The sequence below is a fragment of the Mauremys reevesii genome, linkage group 7 (genome assembly GCF_016161935.1).
Source record: "Mauremys reevesii isolate NIE-2019 linkage group 7, ASM1616193v1, whole genome shotgun sequence".
Lineage (NCBI taxonomy): Eukaryota > Metazoa > Chordata > Testudines > Geoemydidae > Mauremys > Mauremys reevesii.
The window spans coordinates 123,924,565-123,940,643 of record NC_052629.1 but is presented as its reverse complement, the minus strand read 5'-3'; the positions used below and the strand labels follow the sequence as shown (position 1 = coordinate 123,940,643).

Below are 16,079 nucleotides of genomic sequence, written 5' to 3'. Positions count from 1 at the left end.
TAATTTGGCAACTTTCTCACGAGTTTATTAAATGTTTTTGGTCAACCCAAATCTGTATTTTTGGCAAAAAAAAATCTGAAAAATTTTACCTCATACTAATTTTGAGTGTATAACCACCTTATTAAACCTAGTAGTTTATGAACTATGCTACATATTATATGCCAATTAATGAGGCACTATTTATCTGCTCATATATATACTATGGAGGCACTAGTTGCAGTTCAATAGTTAAGGTGGAGTTTTGTACTTAAACTAGGGATTCAACCTCTTTCAGATATGCTATAATTTTCTTATATTCTTCCCAGAATTTCAACACTTAATCTCTGAGCATAAACACATTTTCAGAGAATTTACAATTAAATCTGTAAAGTATTTTAGGAGTTTAAATTAATTTTAAAACGGGTCTTTTAGGAAATTCCACACGCTGTGTCAGACTTTTTTTCTTTTGGTTTTGAATAGCAGAATAATACAGGTGCTTCACACTTCCCAAACAATGTAAACTCATTAAAATTGCATTGGAAGACTACATTTGAAGAGTGTGTTTTAAGATTAATTGTGATGTTTCCATGTTGTTCTTCATAACTGAGAGTTTCACCTTCAGCACAGGCTGACAAAGAATGTGATGCTCCAGAGACTTCCATGAAGAGCTGTCATCTCCCTCTGTTCTTGTGGGGGCTGAAGGAACAGGTTGCTTTCAGGTGGCCCTTTTGAGAAGAACATCTCTTGTGATAAATCAGCTGAGCAAGTGATTGGTTAGCAGAAGTCAGATTCTGTTCTTTTTCTTCTGCTGCGGAGGGTGATAATTGGCCAGCAGGGGAAGATTTAATGGCCGTTGGCGGGAGTGGGTCTCAGAGACAGAGTATTTGAGGCCCTGAGAAGAGCATCACATTTGAAGGCAGTTAGAGAGTTGTACTGAGGCCCTTAGTGGCTGAAGTATCTGGAAGATTCCAGCATGACTTTGTTCACCCTTTAATTAAGTTTGTCTACCAGGTGACTATTTTTTCTGGTTACTTTTGTTGTCACTACAGATACCTTTACAAATCAGAACACTTAGAGATTATGCTGGAGATTGTAAAGACAAGGGTAAGAGGATACTATGCCCTTTTGTGATTGGGAAACAGTTCACCAACTTGGGGCTAAATCATGACACAAAATGGAATATATTTGAGGCATTAGGTTATAGCTCTCTCTGGACTCAAGCCCAGTGCATCACACCTTAGAGTTAGAATTTTTATAAAATCTAGTTTAAAAATAGTTCATATGTCTGTTAAATGTGATTTGGAGGCATTGGAAAAGTGACACACAACCTTCTGTGGCAGAATGGATAATTCTGATGTCCAGCTCAGTGTGTGAAGGAGGAATGTGTTGAACACAAAAGTAGCCTTATAAAGTGAATTTAGTTAATTTACTGTTTTCAGTAATTTTGTATTATGCCACCATGGGCTCGACTCTAGTGAGTAGAGTTTTAAACTCAGAGTGAAAGTTATTTCTGTCATTTGTCTCAGATCTAGAGTCTCTAGGAACACATGAAGATCAAGGAAAGGAACAGACATTCACAATGTCTTGTGTGCCTTACCAATTTTATTAAAGTTTCCATCAAGGTTATGATTATCCAAGCATATATAAATCCTGAAAATATCCATGCACAAGTTATAGCTATAGTCAAACTCACATCCTCCTAGATAGTCTTAAGGTCTAATGGGTCCTCCACAGATTGATCATCAGTAGATAGGTGGTTCCTGCTGGAGTATTCCCAAAGGTAACTTATTTTTCCCATTCCAGGCATCCTCTTTTATAATGTGATTCTGACTATACCTAGTACTCTAATACATCGTGTACCCTACGGTTAGGGCACGTGTTAGAAAAATGTGACTACTGGGTATCTTTTAATAAAAAACGAATCTGGTGGTTAATTTTTCGCAATGCCACCTATTGGTGCATCTTTTCCCATAATCTTGTGGCAGCGAGTTATTCTTTGGTCACTTACTTATGTCAAGCATTTCTTAAGCCTAAGGCCTAGAATGGCTAAGCTAAAATCTGACAGGCGTCAGCCTGTAAGCCTTGCATTTCAGCCCTACTTATTTAGACACCTAATATATACTTATCACTTCTGACTACCAATCAATCGTATCCTTCTATAATCCTACAATTTAATTCTGTTCAACATACAATGATTATATATGACACGACATGTCATATATAATCATAATCATATGTTAGTTAATCATAACATCACACAATGAATGATAAAATTAAGTAATTGGCTACACAAAGCAGAAGAGAAACTTTCTGTGACATTTGAATGCCCTTTATGACATACAGACACAGAAATCCCCTTGGGAATCTCAAATGGGGTAGTAATAAAAGTACATTCTCTGCTTGGCTACTTATGTATCCTCTCTTAGAAAAGGTAGTGGTTGGGGTGGAGGCAGAAGACAGTCAGCTTAAGGAAGTGAAGTTGCTTTGCCTTTGAGGGGTTAATTTGTAATTTTGAGGGCTGTTCTTAAGTTTGAAATTATACTTTATAAACTACTCTGTACAGTACACTTAATATATTTAAGCATGTGAAAAACTGACTGTATTGTATAAAAGACATAAAGAAACCTTTCCACAAATGCGTCTCTGGCTACATCCTTTTAAAACAACAGCCACTTATGTCATTTTCAGTATTCAAAGGGATTTTGTGGAGTTGTAATACCCATTAAAAGACTGAAATGTCAATGATATAATAAATAAGTGGTAATACATTTCCACCTACATTAACCAATGTACATATTATACTGATCCATATGTATAGTTTTCTTTAATCTGCTTTAGTTAAGAGGATATGAACTTATTTACTAGGAGTTTCTAATATAAATGTAAACCGTTTAATGTAATTCTTTCAGGGTGAAATCTTGGCTTCATTGTAGTCAATGGCAAAACTCTTATTGACTTCAATGGGGCAAGGATTTTACTCCCAGAACATATGAACGTGGGTGTGTACACACACTCCCTCTGTCTCTTTCCAACTCCTCCCCCCGATAATACTATTCATTTACTTAACCAGCATTGTTAAGTATGTTCTTATGTAACTCATCAGTAGCAAATTACAGAGGAAAACAACCTGAGTAAATAGGTCGATCACAGGGTCACTATGAACCACCAGCATATTGCTGCCATAAAAAGATAAAGGTGATCCTAGGATGTATCAGATGAGGCATTTCCAGTAGAGATATGGAAGTATTAATGTAATTGTAGAAGGCACTGGTAAGACCTCATCTGCAACTTTGTGTAGAGTTCTGGTCCTTGTTTTCAAGAAAGATTAACTCAGACTGGAACAGATGCAAGAAGAGCTACTAAGATGATCAAGGGAACAGAGAGCCTATTTATGAGCAGCGCCCCCGTTTGTCCCATGGTGGTCCCCTACAAAACTCAATTTTGCCACTGTTGCCTCCCATCATGCTGGGTGGGGTTTGCGTCATTGTGTCATCATGCTGAGTGGATGCATTTCACTTTGTCACCAGGGACAAGAACCTGAGTTACTGTGTCCGGTGGCCCCATCGTTGCTTTGTGGCTCCCTGCAATTGCATGGGTTGCAGCTGCCTAATACCACTGCTGCTTATGGAAGAAGACTGAAAGAGCTTGGCTTGGTTAGCCTAGCAAAACGAAGGGTGAGAAGGAATCTGATTGCTCTCTATAAATAGATGATGGAGGGGGAACTATGTAAACACCAGGGAGGGAGAAGAGTTGTTTAAACCAAAGGACAAAGTTGGCAGAATGACTGCACATAATTGTCAAATAATTCTGCCACTTCTTAAGCTGTTGTAGTCTAATGACTAACTCCCCATCTGTTTACCTATTTTAGCTTTTTTGATGGCTGGCCAATGAATTTTCCTCCCCTTTTTACGTACTCCGAGACACCTCATGGGCCAATATTTACAGGTATGTGGATGAGAGCTCTGCAGAGGGCATCCTGATTCAGTCCTACTAGCATCTCATCACTTGTGCACTACTCCAGCTGCCTGGGCTCAATAGTGTTCTTTCATGTAGTGTACATGCTGGTGTTTATAGTCCATTCTTTCTTCAAACACTTGCAAATCACATTCACTTATGCAGATTTTGCTTTAATACATGTTGATTTTGTCACATATACAGTTTTTCTTTGTGGGTCATAATCTCGTCCCAGCAATCTATTATCAGTGTGACCTAGTTTACCAGACTCTTTATTCTCTCCTCCTGGGTTTTTTTGAGAGTTTTCATTCAGTTCTCCTTGCCGTTTGATAGGACTGCCAGTTTTGCTGGATGCTCATCAGAGTAATGTTAATCCTATGTGGCTGTGATAGTCTTCCCTGGCACCAGTTCTCTTTTGAGAAGGCACCAGAGTACTCATGGCTGTCAGCTGGTATTTCACCAAGCAGATGAGCAGTGTACATTCGCTTAAAAATGCAAATGTGCTATAGAAATTAGGGCCAAAGTCAATGGGAAATTTGCCATCAGTGGGAGTAGGAGTAGAAGTGTAGCTAAGACACATTCCTGAATTCCGGAACAATTTTCAAGATAAATAATTTTGGAAATCCAGATTTACTCTGCCTCTTCTCTTTTGCTCCAACTGTGTATTCTTGAAGAAACATCAGAGTATAGGTAGCTTCCCAAACACAATTTTGCTTTTGTGGTTTATGAAGATCTTGTAATAGGCTGTATTTTGGCATTTTTGCTCATTGTATCTCTATCTTGAACTGAATATGTAAAGAGTTCTTTAAAAAAAAATCGGTGGTCACATGCAGCTTCCAAGTTGATTTCAGTAACGCTTCTGCACATTAGACTCATTTTAAACTACCAGTATCGGCCCCAGATACTCCATGGCAAAATGGGACCAAATTCCACAGCAAGCACTTCTAATTCTGTGGCATATTCCATGGCAATGTTAGTTTACTCTAATGCCACATTTTAACCCAGACCAGAGAGCAACAAAGACAATCTTACTATCCTTGGTGTGGAGACTTTGTAAGAACATCCCTTCTTATTTATTTTGATATTGTGTTTTAAGCTGGCCATTGATTTCAGTGCTGCACCACCCACTAAACTCACTCTTTGCCCAGACGGGTGCTGGCAGGGATGGTTAGCGTTTATGTATTACTGTTTTTGCCTTTCATTATCCCAATTCCTTTTTGCATTGTCCCTTATCCAGAGTTCCCCATAACTAATAGAGCCTCAATTACTGTTTAATTACTCTTGGAATTGTGATAGCTGTTTTATTCTTGTGTGCTCTGACTGGCACTCCTTTGCATGAGATTGGGTGTTGAATATTTTCCCAAGGGACAGGCCCTTTATGTTCTCTGCACTAGGAGGTGTTTCCTTGGGTGGAGGTACCAGGTGCCCCTATAGGTGAATCCAAGACCCATACCCCTGAGGAGGGAAGGGAGAATGCTGCAGCCACATCTCAGAGTGGTTACAAAAGTGACAAGGCCAAAAGTAGGATTCTGATTGGATGATGAAGGATTCAACTTCTGGTCCCAACCCTCAAGGATTATAACAATTTATTAGTGTTGCATATTTTTACCAAAATTTGGGATGCTGCTAAATGTCGAAGTCGTGTTTTACTCATTACCACTCCAATTTTACCATTCTGCTGTTAATTAAATAGCGAAATGCAATCATATTCATTCCTCCTGACACCTGTTTTGCTAAAGCCAAAATGAAAGTTAATACCAGGAGAGTGGTAGCATTAGTGGTGGTTTTAACTCTAATTAAAGCTCTAGTGCCACAAACAGGGATGAAAGAGGGTAAAATGAGAGTCTGCACAATAAAAACAAACTGAGAGGAACACAACCTGACAGCTTCTTGGAGGCACACAGCTCAGCTTGTAAAGGCAGCATAAAGTGCATTCTTGTACTCTCCCAAACCGAGGACTGCTGTGTTCAGAGATGGTCCCCTGCTGTAAGTCAGAGCAACCCCTAGGGCTGCTCTAACTTTCACCTACAACTTACACTTGTGCTAGCAGCCCCAAGCAACCAAAACTACAACTGGGGAGGAGGGCAATATAGGGGTTCCCCAGCTGTGCCCCCTTTCCTCTAACCACATTCCCTATAGTAGCAATAGGGAGGCGGAGGGTAGGAGCCCACACTGGCTTTATGCCACTGGAGGTTCCCCTTGCAAACTGGGGTGATCCTCTTGGAGTCATATATGCCAACTCAGTGGCCACAATTGGCTGCTGCTGTGGCACTAAGGGCTATGCCGTATCCAACAATCTGGCCCAATATATTTTCAAATTTTTGAAGTTTTATTATAATAATTACATTATACTGTTACTTCAAAATAATACTGAGTCCCTTTCATCCCCAAAGCCACAAAGGTGGCTAAACATTATCCCCGCTGTTTTACGGGGAAACAAACTGAGGCAGAGGTAGGTGAAGTGTATAATAAGGCCAGGTTTTCAAAAGAGCTCAGCTCTTTGGATGCTGAGCAAGTCTGAAACCTTAACCTTTCCATTTAGGTGCCCAAAGGAGAGCTGAGCTCATCGGAGGATAAGATTTCAGTTGTGGGTGCTGTGCATTGGAAAATCAATAATGAAGAGCCCGTAATGATCCAAGTCAACATCCCCTACCTGTTGCTATGCTGTATTTGCAACCACTTCTCAAGCCCATGGGAGATGCACCTGCACAGCAGCCACAGAACTGAGGACTATCTAATTGCAATCAAGGTAACAGCTTGTTTCACAGCATAAATAAGGCTTGTATCATTGAATTGTCTGCACACTGTGGTTCAGAGCTTGCAATATCATACACATGGGCATTTCCTTGGTTAGAAACAGGAAGCATGGCCTTCAGCTATGTTAGCAGAGGGAACATCCTGTATATCTTTGTGTATGAGCCACTGCTTTATTGCGTTCCCCTGCAGGTTCACTGAAAGATGCATAGTAAAGGAGCAGATATTGAATGAGGGCAACTTCTACTAGAAACTATGCGGTAAATGGGTGGGCTACTAGTCAAGGACTGCTTCTGCACAAAGATATATGGAATATTCGGTAGATACCATGACCCCAAATCTGTCTTAGTGACATTTTATTTATGAGTGAGGGCTAATTCCAAGTGGGTTTAGAATGTACAAAATACTTAATTCTCTATGCCTGTGCAGGAATGCAGCAAGAGAATCCAAAGGTGGCTCTAAGTCCTTTGTTATTGAGACAGTCATGGGCCTGTTGGGTCCCTATGAAATCAGACACTTCAAGGTTGGTCTGACATGCTTGGGATGCCCAGGACTCCCTAGGGTATGTCTACATTGCTGCTGGAAGCGTGTTTCCCAGCACTGGTTAACAGACTTGTGTTTGCAGGACTCGTGCTAGAGCACAAAACAAAAAAGCAGTGTGGATGTTCTGGCTCAGGCTCTGGAGCTATGGGGGTCAGGTGGGCTTGAGACCCCAAGCTCCAGCCCGAGATGAAATGTCCACATTGCTATGTTCAGAGCACTAGCCTGAGCCCCACTAACACAAGTCTGTCAACCAGTGCTGGGAGACATGCTCCCAGCAGCAGGCCATATTGTCTCCCTTCCCCAGTGTGCTCTGGTATGCTCCTTATGCTGGAGGGAGCAGGTATAGAGCCATCACACTCTTTGCTGGCCGGAGAATCTCCTGACAATGAAGGCACTTGAAAGGGCGTTTTATGTATCATGTGAGCAGTGTAACAGGGCCTTAGGGAAATGGCAAAGTGGGCCCTAAGAAATAATCCTAGGAAATTTTCAAAAGAAATACTTGGGGGATCTGCAGCTCCTTCTCTTTTCCACACCTGGAGTGTTTTGTGGCACGTCTGTTTGGAACATGTTCAGATTTTTATTTCTCTCCTCTTCTTCCTGCTATTTATGACCTGTAAGCACTCTGTGGAGCTGAAAACACTTCTGTGCAGTTTGTATTGCTGGGTAGCTGGGACTGATTAACTTTTGTACGGAGGTCAAGGTTTTGTGAGTACAACACATGGACTCTTAATGGGCATCTATTGGTACAGTTAAATCCCCCAGATTTCCCAAGAACAGAATGTGTAAAAAAGGCACATAAAAGCTACCTAAACAGGGCTTAACACTTTTATTTCCAATCCAATGTACTATTAATAAATCTCAGGTTTTTGGCAGAGCAACATAAAGCGTGGCTATTTTCATTATTAACTTAATTGCTTTCCACTAACAGGTACACTACCTTTTCCTGGTGGGGGGTCAATGCACATTTCCTTGACAGGCAGGGTAGCCAGAACACTTTGAAAAGTGCTGGAGTAGCCAGTACAAAGTGAGATGGAAAGCCAGTGCAGATCAAGAGACATGAATGGTAAATCTTTAAAGGGCCAGAATTGTGGCTCAAAGCTCTTTGGAGCAGGGTCTGCCCTGTATTTCATACTTGTATGTTGTCTAGCACAATAGGGGCCAACCTGGTTATGGCCTCTAGGCGCTACACAATGTCAATGTTAAATAATAATAATAAAGCCTCTGGAAATGGGGCTTTTCATCATGAAACTCCCGTGGAACTTGGCAGGATACGAGAGGGTTCCCAGTCAGAACTATGGAAAGCTGTCGTCAGAGTAAAGAACAACATTGTCTGGGATGTCTACATCCCAGATATGCCTCTGGATTGAAATGCAGCAGATGCTACTGCCAGAAGACCAGATCTTGCAAAGACTAATGCACATGCCTAACCTTATACTCCGAGTAGTCTCATTGAAGGCAATGTGTACACACGTCTTTGCAGGATTGGGGCCCAAGATGTGTAGAAGCAACAAAGAATCCTGTGGCCGATGTACATAGCAGAGGGGCATTGCTGGCATATGATGGCATATATTACATTGGTGGATGTGCAGGTGAATGAACCGGTGATGGTGTGGCTGATCTGGTTAGGTCCTGTGATGGTGTTGCTGGTGTAGATATGTGGGCAGAGTTGGCATCGAGGTTTGTTGCATGGGTTGGTTCCTGAGCTAGAGTTACTATGGTGCGGTGTGCCAGCAACACCATCACAGGACCTAACCAGATCAGCCACACCATCACCGGTTCATTCACCTGCACGTCCACCAATGTAATATATGCCAGCAATGCCCCTCTGCTATGTACATCGGCCAAACTGGACAGTCTCTAAGGAAAAGGATAAATGGACACAAATCAGATATTAGGAATGGCAATATACAAAAACCTGTAGGAGAACACTTCAACCTCCCTGGCCACACAATAGCAGATCTTAAGGTGGCCATCCTGCAGCAAAAAAACTTCAGGACCAGACTTCAAAGAGAAACTGCTGAGCTCCAGTTCATCTGCAAATTTGACACCATCAGTTCAGGATTAAACAAAGACTGTGAATGGCTTGCCAATTACAGAACCAGTTTCTCCTCCCTTGGTTTTCACACCTCAACTGCTAGAACAGGGCCTCATCCTCCCTGATTGAACTAACCTCGTTATCTCTAGCTTGCTTCTTGCTTGCATATATAAACCTGCCCCTGGAAATTTCCACTACTTGCATCCGAAGAAGTGGGTATTCACCCACGAAAGCTCATGCTGCAAAACGTCTGTTAGTCTATAAGGTGCCACAGGATTCTTTGTTGCTTTTACAGATCCAGACTAACACGGCTACCCCTCTGATACTTAAGATGTGTAGAGCTACTTAGCAATTATATATTGATTTATATTTTCAAAACAGCAGAAGAACAGTAACTAATCCTCCCAGCAACCAACTAAGGTAGATAGTAGTACAAAAAAGAAAACAGTGAGCACATAACTTGAATTTGATAACAGAACTGAGAACAAGAACAATTTGACATAACTCTCCAGATCCATTTTTCTAACTCTCTCATTTACTGGTGTGTTATAGTTTGCTAAAATTCTGGGTTTCACACATCAACTAATTTTCTTTCCTGAACCAAGTTTACAACTCATTAAAAATACATATGTAGGCAACAGTACAGGATGTAGCTGAGGATTTTTGGTCTGTGGGCTGGGCTGTGAAAGATAAAGGCTCACTTCTGGGAATGGACAGCAGAATGTTGGTGGGAGTTTGTCAACTGCACACATACAAAGCAGGCAGGGAACATCAGATTTTTTTCTTTGTGATGATTCCTTGCATCAAATCTGCAAACAATTTAATATTTTGCAAGTTGGTGCCCTTCTAGAAGAATCCTTACTGAAGATTAATGGGGGCAGCTTTGAACCAAAGCCTGTGGTTTCAAGGCACTTGACCGCTGTTATTCCCAGATCTCCCCTCCCCGCCACTGGGGAAGTGGCTTGGCAGTTGGACTGAGATATCCTGGAAGGGGGGAAGCAGAGATGGTGACATGGCTGGAGGAATGACAAGGATGCTGCGGTTCCTGGGCTGAGATGGGTCTGTGGGTGGAAAAGGTGGCGGGAGAGGCACCACAGAGAGGGTGTGCCAGCTGAGAGAGCTGTGGAGGAAAACAAAGTCCTCACTCTGAGTTTGGAGCAACAAGCCAGAGGTAGGTTTATTTCAAGCAATTGCAATATGCACGGGAGAGTACTCATGGCAGGTCTCCGTTAGATAAACAGTTAGGGCAAGCATTTATACCTTTTGTTACAGACAATAATGATCAACAACCGCATCTTGTTTATACATATTCCTTCCTGATATCTTACTCTTTCTCAGCAGTTCCTGCTACAGTCTGTATTCCATTCTTATCTAACACAAGGTCAAAAAACAGTATCTCTTACAGTTTTTTCCCCCCACTCGCTTTCCACTTGCCTAGGCCTTCAAGTCTCGCGTTATTAGAGTCAGAGTCAGCCTGACTTTGTTAGCCTGACTCTTGCTCTATTCCTAGAGACTAAGATCTCTATGTTCAAATTCCCTTTATCCTTTTCTCTACTTCCACAGAGCTAATCCCCGACACGACCAGCAGGAGGCTCTGCTCTGGTGAGTGAACCCTGTCACAGACTTATCTTCCATGAACTTATCTTTTTTGAACTCAGTTATACTTTTGGCCATCAGATTATCCCATGGCAATGAGTTCCACAGGTTAATTGTGTGTTGTATTAAAGAATACTTCTTGTTTGTATTAAACCTGTTGTCTGTGAATTTCATCAGGTGATCCCTGGTTTTTATATTGTGGGAAAGGGTAAATAACATTTCCTTATTCACTTTTCCCACACTTTTCATGATTTTATAGACCTCTATCATATCCCCCCGTAATTCTCTCTTTTCTAACTTGAACTGCCCTAATCTTTTTAGTCTCTCTTATATAGAATGGCTTCCATACCCTGGATCATCCTTGTTGCCCTTCTCTGAAACTTTTCTCATTCTACTCTATCCTTTCTGAGATGGGGTGTGCACAGGAATTTAAATTTGACTGCTTTTGGAGGGGAACGTTAAACACACACAGTATACACATTAAACCATATAAACACACGCACATACATCATATGCATAGAAATAAACAGCACTACACTCACCATTTCCATGAAAATTCATGCGCCATGGAGCCATCTGAATAAATGTAGCCACAAGTACTTGGCTGTGGCAGAAGAGTTCTGTGCTCCCAATTATTGGGGCGGGGCTCGTGCCCCTGCTTGCCCCCCTTATACACACCCCTGCTGCTATCCCATGACTATTTTAGTTTCCTTTAGAGCCTCTGGCAAGGGAACTGATCAAAGGCTATCTGACAATCCAAGTACACTGTATTGAGTGGATCACCCTTATCCGCCTTCTTGCTGACACTCTCCAAGAATTCTGATAGACTGGTAAAGCATGACTTCCCTTCACAAAACTAGATCAAGTTTGCAGGCCTTCATTTCATGTAATTTAGTGTGAACTCTTTAATTGCAGAATCACTTCAGTTAAAGGGTATTTTTTTTTCTAGCTAAAAGGAATATTGTGCTAAGGTAGAGCTGCCTCCTCCCCAAAAGATTTGGATTGCTCAGAACATGACGTCCCTGGGCCTGGCCAGACAAATTGTCAACGGCCTGGGCCAGAGATCACCATCCCATACTAATTATTTACCATCTAATCTCAATATCACACACACTCAGCTGCCTCTTCCTGTGTTAAATAGGGCAGCCCTCCAGTGCAGCAGGGACCCTCCTTGATTATATGCAGATGGCTCTGATTGTGGCTCCCGTGTGGCCCTTAAAATATAGTACACTCCATCTCCGTGCTCTAGCTCAGCCACAAGTTATTGGGCTCAATGCAGGGATCAGTGGGTGAAATTCTCTGTTATCTAGTTCAGCCTAGAGTATCACAATGGCCCTTCTGGTGTTAATCTCTGAATCGCTGCGGTACAAAGCTCTAGCATGAGAACTAAAGGACATGAGCTGGAAGAAGTAGCAGGCTGCTATTCTTTGTGGATTGCTCACCAGAGGGGGGACATATTGCACTTGATGAGGGTGTTGTATGTGATAGTTTTAGTGTATCTACATTTTCATTAGAACTTATTCTTTCCTCCTGTGTTCCATTTTTATCCTGTTTCTTCTACTGCATCTTTCCCCCTTTGTTCTTTTATCACTGTTTCTCCCACAAGCCCAACAGCATTCAAGTTCAAGCTGAACTTTTGAACTCACAACGTTTAAAACAGACAAAAGGAGTTTGCCCATCCCTAGTCACAAATGTTAACAGCGGTATTCCTCTGCAGGCCAGGAATAAAAATCAGACACTGAAAAACTGAAGGAGAAGGCAAGTTTGAGAAGTGAAGATTGCTTAAAAAAGAAAATTGAAAAAAAATCACAATGACAATAGAAAATGGTCTGGCCCATTCATCAGTGAAAACCTACGCCAGCTCTCAAAGTACTCTGGAAATGAGGAGCAGGGACAAAGGAAGAACATAAATGGGAGACATCTCTCAAAGTGTTTCTCTCAAGCAAACATGATTATTGAGAAATTCACTCAGATTCTTTTGGTTGTAGAAGAATCAAGAACAAATGGTATTCTGCATTAAGGACCTTTTTACTGTGAAAGTGTGACACGAAGACAGATTGTTTTTTCTCTACCATCTCTATCAGCTGGGAAATGGGAGGCTGAACATTGTACCAGATTAGTTTTTCACCAACACCTTCTTTCTTTTCATCTCTTATTCAAAGATGTGAGTTTTGTACCAAAGAAGTTTTAAAGAAGGCTTCGCCTTCAGGCCCTATCCCCACCCTACCTTTTGTCCCTCATTTGCTGTCAAAATGTCAACTCCTGCCTTTGGTCGGCTCCTGATGCCAGCCTCTCACCCACTTATTACAGTTTCAAACAAGCACCTTTGTGTCTTCTCCTACACTGCCCCTTGCTCTTGGGAGATTCTCTACACAAATATCTGCAGAGCACCCTCCCATTATGCTTCTTCAAAACCCTCCTCACAACTCTCCTTTGCCATGACCACCTACAAAAAACTTGATAATGGTCAGGCTGCTGGTGTGCAGAAACCACTGCTTATCAGGCTGACCAGTATTGTTTCCTTTACTCCCCATCCGCCTGTCTGTATCCATTTGTTGTTGTCTGTCTTTGGAGTCTTAGATTGTAAGTTCTTTGGGGCAGGGACTGTCTTTTTGTTCTGTGTTTGTATAGGGCCTAGTGCAATGGGGTGTGGGTGCATGACTAGCATAGGCACCGACTTCCTCGCTTTCCTGTGTGTGCTCGACCTCTCCTCTGCCCCTGGCCCCGCCTCTACCCCTTCCATGAGGCTCTGCCTCATTCCAACCCCTTCCCTCCCCCATTCCAGCCCCTTCCCCAAAGTCCCCACCCCAACTCCGCCCCCTCCCTGCCCCTATTCCAACTCCTTCCCCAAATCCCGCCTCCTTCCCTGAGCACGCCATGTTCCCACTCCTCTCCTTCCCTCCCGGGGACCTGCTTGGCGGCAGCCGGGCGGGAAGCACTGGGAAGTAGGCAGAGGAGCAGGGACGTGGTGCGCTCAGGGGAGGAGGTGGAGGAGGAGCTGGGGGCGGTTAGGGGAGCTTGGCTGCTGGTGGGTGCAGAGCATCCACTAATTTTTTCCTGTGGGTGCTCCAGCCCCAGAGCACCCACGGAGTTGGCACCTATGATCACTAGGGCTCCTATGTAGTATGGTAATACACCTCTACCCTGATATAACGTGACCCGATATAACACGAATTTGGAGATAACATGGTAAAGCAGCGCTCCGGGGGGGCGGGGCTGTGCACTCCGGCGGATCAAAGCAAGTTCAATATAACGCAGTTTCACCTATAACGCAGTAAGATTTTTTGGCTCCCGAGGACAGCGTTATATCGGGGTAGAGGTGTACTAATAAATATTGCACTTATTGTGGCAGCTACTAACCAATCAACATTTCCCACAGCAGTTTACCTGAGGTTTCTCAGATACTCTGCTGTGGTGACAGTAGGCAGATCCCGATTTATTTTAATTGGGATCCACTGTATAGAATCCTGATATTTCATATTTTGAAACCTCTTATCAGCAGTAACAGCACCGTTTAACTGTGAACAATAAAGTTCTTGTTCTGATTGTTAAAGTAGGATGGAAAGGATTACAGTCTCCGTCACTGGGCTCCAGCATTCTGTCACTGCTACAGATGAAGTCAATTGTCAGCCGTTATGGGACTGCCACAAAGAGCCTCAGAGATGCTGATTCAAAACTTTATTCTCCAATACAATTTATGGTCTGTACTGGGGGAGAAGAACTTCTCGCCACGTGAACGATGGAGATGCTGATCTGAGTAAAATGGGTGCAGCTTCTTTTTGAGTAGTGCCTCTCAGCACACGATTGATTTTCCCATCCACATATTGTATTTCTGTTCAAGCTCTGTGAGTGAATGCAGCCCTTCATTACATGTCTCCAAATAACTAAAGTCTTGGATAACAGTTGAACAAAGCTTTCAACAGAGTTGTAACAGCCAACATTTATCTTCTCTAGAGCCCCCTTCACTTAAATGGGACCTTATCCTGTAGTGAAACACATACTTTGGAGTTTTAATTCAGGCACAGCAAGAAGGTCCCCAAGTGCCACCATCACTCTGTTCTGAGGCAGAGGAAGTCTCCTTGATGTATCTCTGCCATCCACATATTGCAGACAGGGGTGAAACTTGGGACTGTAGAATTCATACTAGCAGCCATAGTAATCTGCAGGATTTGATTTTTAAGCAGTGGGGAGGAGACATGGATTTTAGCTGAATCCTCTCTGCCTCTGCACAGGTACAGACAGCAAGGCAAGGCAAATTAGGTTACGGTGGACGAAAAGCTGAATATGAGTCAACAGTGTGCCCTTGTTGCCAAGAAGGCTAATGGCATTTTGGGTTGTATAAGTAGGGGCATTTCCAGCAGATCGAGGGATGTGATCATTCCCCTCTACTCAGCACTGGTGAGGCCTCATTTGGAGTACTGTGTCCAGTTTTGGGCCCCACACTACAAGAAGGATGTGGACAAATTGGAGAGAGTCCAGCAGAGGGCAACAAAAATGATTAGGGGGCTGGAGCACATGACTTATGAGGAGAGGCTGAGGGAACTGGGATTGTTTAGTCTGCAGAAGAGAAGAATGAGGGGGGATTTGATAGCTGCTTTCAACTACCTGAAAGGGGGTTCCAAAGAGGATGGATCTAGACTGTTCTCAGTGGTAGAAGATGACAGAACAAGGAGTAATGGTCTCAAGTGGCAGAGGGGGAGGTTTAGGTTGGACATTAGGAAAAACTTTTTCACTAGGAGGGTGGTGAAGCACTGGAATGGGTTACCTAGGGAGGTGGTGGAATCTCCTTCCTTAGAGGTTTTTAAGGTCAGGCTTGACAAAGCCCTGGCTAGGATGATTTAGTTGGGTTTGGTCCTGCTTTGAGCAGGGGGTTGGACTAGATACCTCCTGAGGTCCCTTCCAACCCTGAGATTCTATGATTCTATGATCTTAGAAACACCCAGAAGTGTGGGGAGAGGGGCAGTTACCAGACGTGCTCTTTAGCTGCATCTAAAGCTGTGTAGAAGATTTCTGTTGAGGGCGAACAGTCTCACACATTCACCATCTGAGAGTTGAGCCAATGGGGGAAATATTATAAATAGGAGGGCTGGAGACATCTTGGGTACTTAGTGGCTGAACACTGCGGGACTAAGATGTGCCTGTTGTATGCAGAGTCTGCTACGATGCAGCCTCCCTGTCCTGCTGGACAATGAGGAGATGGCCAATTTTTGTCTCTGGG

At 42.9% G+C, this 16,079-nt stretch overlaps 1 long non-coding RNA gene across 3 annotated transcripts in view; it reads left to right on the top strand.

Annotated features, from left to right (window-relative positions):
* The window catches only part of LOC120369160, a 73,891-nt gene that overhangs the window by 24,916 nt on the left and 32,896 nt on the right, over positions 1–16,079 (top strand). The window contains exons 5-7 of one of the 3 annotated variants that reach the window (XR_005582975.1): positions 3,507–3,653; positions 6,476–6,682; positions 10,829–10,936. This is a non-coding gene — a long non-coding RNA (uncharacterized LOC120369160). Of the gene's footprint in view, positions 1–601; positions 991–3,506; positions 3,654–3,847; positions 3,927–6,475; positions 6,683–10,828; positions 10,937–16,079 lie in introns of those variants that run through there. The other 2 variants (XR_005582976.1, XR_005582974.1) reach the window with 2 other exon arrangements.